This window comes from Acomys minous (assembly GCF_964271855.1).
Source record: "Acomys minous genome assembly, chromosome: 12".
Lineage (NCBI taxonomy): Eukaryota > Metazoa > Chordata > Mammalia > Rodentia > Muridae > Acomys > Acomys minous.
This window is the reverse complement of record NC_140493.1, coordinates 41,453,348-41,461,698: the sequence shown is the minus strand read 5'-3', so window position 1 is coordinate 41,461,698 and position 8,351 is coordinate 41,453,348. Positions and strand designations below refer to the sequence as shown.

Here is an 8,351-nt window from a genome sequence, read left to right as displayed (position 1 = left end):
TCTGTTTTCAAAATACCCTTTTGTGAATATATATTATTATTCAATTAAGAAAGATAGCACTAAATGTTATTTATAAAATAAAACATTAGCAGAAACCTTCTATCTGGAATGTGGACAGGTTTACCATGTGGCAAATATCAGATGAATTAAATGGTAATTGGGAAAAAATGTAAATTGTATTAAGGCGGCCTGCATTTCACTAGACTGTATCCATGCCAACATTGATTAAAATAGTCAGCCAGTGATACTTCACAGAAATAATGGGATGCTAGAGCTGCAAAGGACCATAGAAGTTTTTATTTGCTGCTGAATTAAGAGCAAGTTAAATTCCATTAACAATAAAGTGGCACTGTACTATGATTTTATTTCCTGATGATCCCTTTGCATGACTCACAGAGTGGGCATAAAGCCTAGATATACTCCTGGCTTTCATCTCTTGGAAAGATTTTCACCTCTGTTTGGTTTCCTATCTCACTGAACTCTAATTTTAAATAGGAATCATTAGGTTCAACACTCTGGAAACCCTATTACCAAGAACCAAAGTGTTTGTTATTTTAGGAGGCAGCTAAAAGATAACCTCACTCTCAAAACAATGAAACAGCCAGTGGAGGGAGTAAAGAACAGACCATTTGATGATGTTTAAAGTAGCTTTTCCTTTTGAAGGTGACTCCCAAAGGTATGTGAAATGGTATGTTTTCCTCTCTGAGCCCCGATTCTCCATCTATGCCCTAGGTTTGCTCTATACCCCCTCTTAGAGTTTCCAAGGCATAGATTAATGCAGAAGTTAATACCTGTTACTAAGTCACTCATCACAGGAAGCAAATAGTCTAATGACCTGACCCTTAAGAAACTGAAATGTATCTTTGAAAAACCTGAATAAACCTCCATTCAATAAGGGTGATTACATATTGTCTGTATAGATTCTGTGCCCATGGCTGAGGATCCTGTAGGTCAACCTAGTAGTGTGGCTTCAGATTTTTTGAGTGACGAGGACCTTGTGGCTAACTTCTGGTATGTTCATCTGGAGAAGTCGACTTTTCTCAAAAATATTTGTAGTCTAAAAGGAGATCTATATCTAAGTGGTATTCTGATTTATGGATGTCTAGAGTTCACCTATTTTGTGGGACAAAATTGTTCTCCCTTTATTCGTTTGGTGTTCTATTCCAATCTGTTGCTGTAAAAAAAAAAAAAAAAGTGTATTCATGGGAAGATTAAAACCAGAAGAGTACATAGTGATCCTGTGTCTACAAAAATAGTGTTTTAACCAGAGACATAAAGATGTTGTTAAAGGTGATGTAATCAGTGGGAAAGATGACTCAGCTGTAAAGAGCACTTGTTGTATTTGTAGAGGGAGGATTGGAGTTAGCATCCCAGAACACGCATGGTGGCTCAGAACAATCTATCACTCCAATTCCAAGGAACCTAATGCCCTCTTCTGGCCTCTGAAGGATCCTACATATGCACAGTACCAGACAGGTTCACACACACGCATGCAGATATTTAAAGTGATATTCTGACTGGAAATAGAATCTACGGGACTTAGTTGGTCTTGCTTTGTTTTGTTTTGTTCCGTTTGCTTTAGGTATGCAATTACTCTTGACAAACTGAGAATACCTGCCTACACAGGTTTTAGTAGATCTTTGCAGTGTGCTCCGAGTGGTAGGATTGTGAGGCTTTAACCCCCCCCTTTACTTCTGAGACACTGTGTTTTTATTTTAGATGTGCTTCTTTCCTTCAGCAGAAACAGTGATGTGAAGAGCTTGGCCATCTTTGTTACCTTACCCTGCACACAACCAGTGAAAGATGAACTCTGCCTGTGTAGTAACAGTGAGGATGATAGTAGGAGTTATAATATTATTTATTTTGAAAACAAGAAACTATTCTCAAACATGAGGTCCAGTCATTTACTGGCATTTCATCCATTACCAAATTTAACCTTGACATAAAATAAGGCTATAGCTTGGGGAGAATGAGACACATATAAATGTTGAGTGATTTGCAAAGGGTTAGTGGTTGACATGGGACTCATAGTTGAGATAGATGGTGCAGAGTCTGCTAAGCCACCCTCACTCTAGATTTCCACATTAAGGACTCCTTCCTATCCAGAGATGCTAAGCACACAAGGCGGAGAGGATAATGGACAATCTAATTTTGTTTAGAGTACCAACTCTGTGGTCATTATGAGTCAAGAATATTAAGCTATTTCTCTCCTGTAATTAAAACTCACTGAGTCAGGTCATGAACGCCAGGCTTTGGAATATAATGTGGCCACAGTCCCAAAGAACCACAAATCTAGAAGGTTCTAGAAGGCCTTTTGTGCTTCTTCCTTATTCTGTATCCACTACATGCTTTTTGAAACGAGCAGAAAACCTTATGTGTTCAGGAAAACTGTCTCTTTTCTTCTGTCTAGTCTAAGAGTAAATGTAGTGAAATGTCCTTTCCTATACGAGTCAAGGTCAATCAGATGGTGTCTCTCTGGAATTTGAATTATGAGTCATAAGCTGTGAAAATATTGAATAAGACTTACCCTCCCTCCTGGAGGCAGTATCAGGAACCTCAGAGGTATTCTGAATTCTATTTCAAATATGGTGTCTTTATGCCTGCATCAGCCCAGAAATACAGTGGTTTTTTGTGGGGTTTTTTGTTGTTGTTGTTATTGTTGTTGTTATTGTTTTTGATCTAACAAGTCTATGAAGTAGTTACTTTTCTCATCACTGTAAACAAATACCTCTCAGAAATGGCTGTATATGTATCAGCTGTGCATTTCCTCCTGCTGTTTATGAAGAAGGTGCTGTAGGGGATCCTGAGGGCACCTTTGTCAAAGGAAGTTGTTTATCGTTTAGTGCAGAGGTTGGGCCCTTCTTTGTGCTAAGGTCTTCCTGTCAAGCTTGCCTTTGACCTCAGGAAATAACTGTGTCCTTTCAAGTTTAGTCACAATGCTGTATGAGCTGGATTCACTCAAATGGGCTTTGCCTTCTTAAAAAAAAACAGCAACTAGACACCTTGCACACTGTTAATTTTCAGCCTGAAATGGTGTGGACGCTAAGTACCTACTGTTGCATTAAGGATCTGTGGATTTCCTGTTTGGGAGCCTGATTCTGAGGCAGTACGCATCGTTGGGGCAGTGAACTCATCAATGCAGGTGACAGAAGGTGGGCTGAAAGGACACAATGTTTATGAGGTTCTCAAAAGGGCACATGCTTCCTGGGTTTTTGTTGTTGCAGGAGTGTGGAGGCTGGCACCTATGACTATAGCTTTCAATAAAAGCCCTGAAAGCTGTGGTCACTGTGGAAGGTGGTGTGATATAGCTTGCTTCTCTTTCTGCTAACTTGCTGTAAGCTCAGCTATGAACTTGATCTCCCCAAAGCAAGGTGCCACAGAGTAGCAGATTCCTCTGCACTCTTCATGATGCTCCAGTAATCCAACACCTTCCCTGTTGCAAAATGTAGTGTCCATCCACAGATGTAAATCTCATGGGTTTAACTCAAGGCACAAAGAACCTTGTCTCAACACACTGAAGAGCTGTTCCAGTAGGATTTTCAACTGAATAAGGATCATACAGACAATGAGGATGATAGCATCAAACGCCATATTGTACTGAGCACTTTCCACCTGGCTCATGAGTTACACAGGGGGAATCTGTGGTTTACTTAGAGCAAGAGCTACCTATCCTTGTTTACAGTGCTCACTGCGATGGCAGTTTATTTTCTCAGGCTTGGAACTTAGACAACTTTAGTTCAGAGTAAAACCAATGGCTTCAGTCATCCTCTGGGTGCTGTCAAGTCAGGGCTCTAGACACATTGCCCAGGTCCAGGTGTCTTGCATCTACAGATGCCTTTGGGGAAAGGGGTCTTACATTCAAACTCCAGCCTTTCAGGGCCTACTGCAAGAGGTGACATGGTAACAGGACACTGCCACAGCTGTGTTGTTAAATATATGAATGAAATGTCAACAAAGTCTATCATGTTCCTCTTAAAACTATAGTTAGATGTCCTCTGTATTAAAGAAAGATTCTCCCCTCACTCAAAATCATTATCTAGTACCACTCATTGAGAATATTTTAATATAAACTTTTTACCATTATGACACACAAAGACAACAAAGAAATTCCATTTTCCTTAAATCCTATCACTGTCTGAGGAAGGAAAACGGTGTCCCAATACTTTATTTCTTCAAGTCTTTTCAATATAATTCCATTAGTTATCCACACTCATGCATCATCTTCACTCATGCATTTTCTCATTCAATACATATTTATCAGGTATATATACTGGGTTCATGATAGAGTGTTGAGAGCTTTGGACCATAAAGCAATAAATGAGACAAGGCATGAAACATTTTATGAATAAATGAAAACATAATCAAACATAAACCCTTAAACATTCATGGAGCCAGTGTACAATGAGTGCTTTCTGATGCTGATTCTGCTTCTTGTGCCTCTCTTCATCTCCAGATGAGATCCTCGATGCTCTGTGGGTGCAGCTAGTAAAGGTGCACTTAGTTTTCTTTCCTTCTTTCTTTCTGTCTTTCTTTCTTTCATTCTTTCTTTCTTATCAATTGCATTATATATCCACCTATAGCTAGTAAATAACTGCAGTATATGTGTAAGTCAGAAGCTAGCCAATAGGAATTAGTTGAGAAATTAAAATTCCCCTGGGACCTGACCAAACCATGATCTATCTTTCTTCTCTAGAGCTAGACAGGGATTTGTCGCATACTGTAGTCAAGAAGTCAGATGCAATACATGGATGGAGTTTTATATCCACAGATTGAGTTTCTAATCAGGGTGTTACCTTGCCCATTGTCACAGCTCATAAGAAGCAGCATCAATACATGATTTAAAAGGCAAAAGAATTTCTACCTGTAGTTAACAGATCTCAAACTATCATGTACAGATTATGATAAGTAGGCTCTAGATCAGTGGTTCTCAACCTGTGGGTCACAACCTCTCTGAGGGTTACATACCGGATATTTACATTACAATCCACAACTAGCAAAATTGCAGTTATGAAGTGGTAACAAAATAGTTTCATGGTTGGGGGTCACCACAACATAACGAACTGTATTAAAGGGTTGCAGCATTAGGAAGGCTAAGGACCATGGTCGCTACATGGATAGCAACAGACTTTAAAACAGGAAGAATGGTTTAAAAAGAAAGGATCTGGAGATACAAAACCCAGAGAGTAAGTTCAATGCAAAATTCACCATTCTATTTCCTTCTTGTTCTTCCTTAAAGACATAACAGTTGGCTTGCAAACCCTTCTATATTTTGAAAGGTAATTCTTTGTTATCAATGTAAAAAACCTTTAAAAAGATTGATTGGGAGATAAAAATTAATTGACATAAAAACATTAACTAAAACTGTGGAAATATATAATCTGCTGTGTGCCTTCTTGGCCTGTAAAATGCTCCAAATTTCCTCTTTAGGTACTTCTTAATTTCAAGAAAATGTTATGATCCTTTTAGTTATCGAAGGGGAAAACCATGCCAAACCAGGATGGAAGAGGGAAACTAAAACCCTCACAGGCTAAATCACATGACAGTATGACATTTATGTGTTCTTTTAACAGTCGTGGGTGGACACTAGTCATTACCATTTTAGTTATAGAATTAAATGTGTAATGAGAATTTCAGGCTGTAAGGTTGTCTACAGCTGAAAGCATCACTTAGAAGCTTACTCAACGATTTAGGGCAGAACTGAACTTTGAAAGGCCCCAAACTACATCACTTATTAGATATGGTGGCATACATTTGTAACCCAAGCAACTCAAGAGACAAAGGAAGAATATGACATGTTTGACGTCAGCCTAGGCTACAAAGAAAAAGCAATGCCATATGCATTTACTCATCTCATTCTTTTTTGCATAAAATGAGAGTCACCTTCCATCAGTGTTCCCTAGAAACTTCAAAATCCCTTGTTAAAAATACCCTCCACAGTCTAAAGTGTTTGGGACTTCCTGGATTAACAGGTTCTACTGAGATCCTAGCGTCCAGTGTACACCTTCTGAGCACTGTATGATGCAGCTGTTCCCAAAGTCACCTGGAACAGCCACTAGACCCTGGGACAATTTATATCTAGGATCTTATCCATAGAACACAGTTCAAACAAGGTCACACTCAAATACATCCTCTAGCATGGTGGCTCTTAAGTTGTAGTAGGCACCGTGAACTTGGAGGGCTGGGGATTGATACTAAAACACAGCCTTAGTGTCCTGGATTGCTAAGAGTGGGCCTGATACTGCTAAACTGGAGACTCTTAGTCACACATACATCTCCCTTGGCTGAAAATGACCCCTTGGCCTCCAAAAAGGTGGCTTATAGCATTCATAACTAACTAACTAGAGGTCAAGGAGTCCCAGTGATGTCTTACCCAGTCTCAGGGGGGTGACTGGATCATAGAAGCATACACGATAAGAAAGGAACACACATACATTCATAACTGTGTTTAGTTGTTACAAAATACACATCATCCAATGAACCTCCTCTCATAATTTCATATGTATTTAGTATTTTATATTATGATCAAATAGGGTCCTGGTTTCCAAGTGTAGTCACCGTCGTCATCATCATCGCCCCTCACGATCCCCGGGAGGTGAGGCAGAACTGACCTAGCCATTGCCAGATATCATTCATATGCGTGCAGGATGGCTCTGGAGGCAGGTTAGCATCTCTGTGGGAGGTCTGCGCTCATAGCAAATCTGATACACTGTTGTGAGCAATGGAAACTTGTCTAGAAGCCCCTTCTGCTTGAGGAAGTGGTACACTGAGGCAGAGGTCGCTACGCCTTGAAGCGTCTGCCCGTTCCGCACCCCTTTCTCTAGTTTTCCAATACTCTTTCCAGTCCCGAAGAAGGCCTTGGCCACCTTGCAGTCACTCAGTCCATAGCAGGTAGTGATGAGGTGGGCCAAGCCGCAGCACTCCAGGAAGGTAGCCATGGACGCCTGACCCTTGCAGAAGATCCTAGTGAAAGTGATCTTTCACTACAAAGGCCAAGGCGGATGACAGACGGCAGCCTTACTGTTGTTCCCGCAGTAAAGACCATCGCAGAAGGTGGCTCCCATAGCAACGATGCTTTTCAGTACTCCACAGAGTTCCACAGCATCAGCATCGTCCATCACAGTGATGCGGAAGTTGGGGGTCTGCAGCAGCTCTTTGAAGAGGCGGCCATTCTGAATGACTTTGCTGCCAATCGTGGCCTCACAAAACTTCCCGGCAGCCACCTCACTAGCTTTATTAGCCCTCATCAGCACACTGATGTCCATCCCAGTCTTCTCTTGAATGATGTCAGAGATGAGCTTCAGCTCTTCTAGACCTTCATCTAAGCCCTAGATGTAGATGATGCCCAGAGCTTTCTTGGGCATCCTGCCCATAATCTCATCACAGATTCTGTGAATGAACTGTTGCGGGATGGTGAATACCAGTAGATCGGCATCGTGGACTGCCTCACTGAGATTTGGGGTGGCAACCACATTTTCTGGCAGCTTGTGTCCTGGAAGATATTTGACATTTTCGTGGTAGTGATTTATGATGTATGTCAGCTTCCTCTCATTCACTGATTCTTCAAAGCCCCACAGCTTGACTGTGGAGGCAAACTTCTGCTGGTTCCTGACATTTGTCCCAATTACTTTTGCAATGGCTGATCCCCAGTTCCAGAAGCCCACGACGCACACTCTCAGGGTTGCGACAGCCATAATCAAGCCAGCACAACGACAATACACACGCTAAAGGTACATTTGAATGCATTTTGCTCAGAGGCTTTGCTCAGACAGCTTATTTATTTTTTTCTTTTTTAAGAATTTCATATCTGCATCCAATGTGTTTTGAGCAAATTTGCCTTATATGCTCTTCCCTTCAACTCTTCTCATACTGCCCCTAGCACTCACTACTCTCTCTCTCTCTCTCTCTCTCTCTCTCTCTCTCTCTCTCTCTCTCTCCTCTCTCTCTCCCTTCTTCATGTGTACTAGGGTCTGTTTTCTCCCATTGAGTGTGTTTAGTCCCCGTAATGTGCACAGATCTAGGACCATCCACTGGTGAATTGGTAATCATTTAGGGGGCCACATTGGTGAAGAAAACTGACTCTCCTTTCCTCAGTAGCCATTAGATTTTTAAAGATACATAAAAAAAACCACTTATCTATGAAAGCATCCTATAACCGTTCATGAATAATTATGGGTTTGTGGGCTAGAGAGATGGCTCAGTGGTTAAGAGCACTGGCTGCTCTTCCAGAGGACCTGAGTTTGTTTCCCAGCACCCACGTGGCAGCTCACAACTGTTCATAAATCCTATTACAGGAGATCTGACACCCTCACAGAGATATGCATTTGGGAAAAACACCGATGCACATAAAATAA

At 41.0% G+C, this 8,351-nt stretch overlaps 1 pseudogene across 1 annotated transcript; it reads right to left on the bottom strand.

Annotated features, from left to right (window-relative positions):
- Positions 1–6,484: 6,484 nt before the first annotated feature.
- On the bottom strand, positions 6,485–7,694 carry LOC311578312 (glycerol-3-phosphate dehydrogenase 1-like protein; annotated as a pseudogene). The gene has a single exon. The product of its transcript is annotated as a glycerol-3-phosphate dehydrogenase 1-like protein (transcript).
- Between the last annotated feature and the right edge of the window lie 657 nt (positions 7,695–8,351).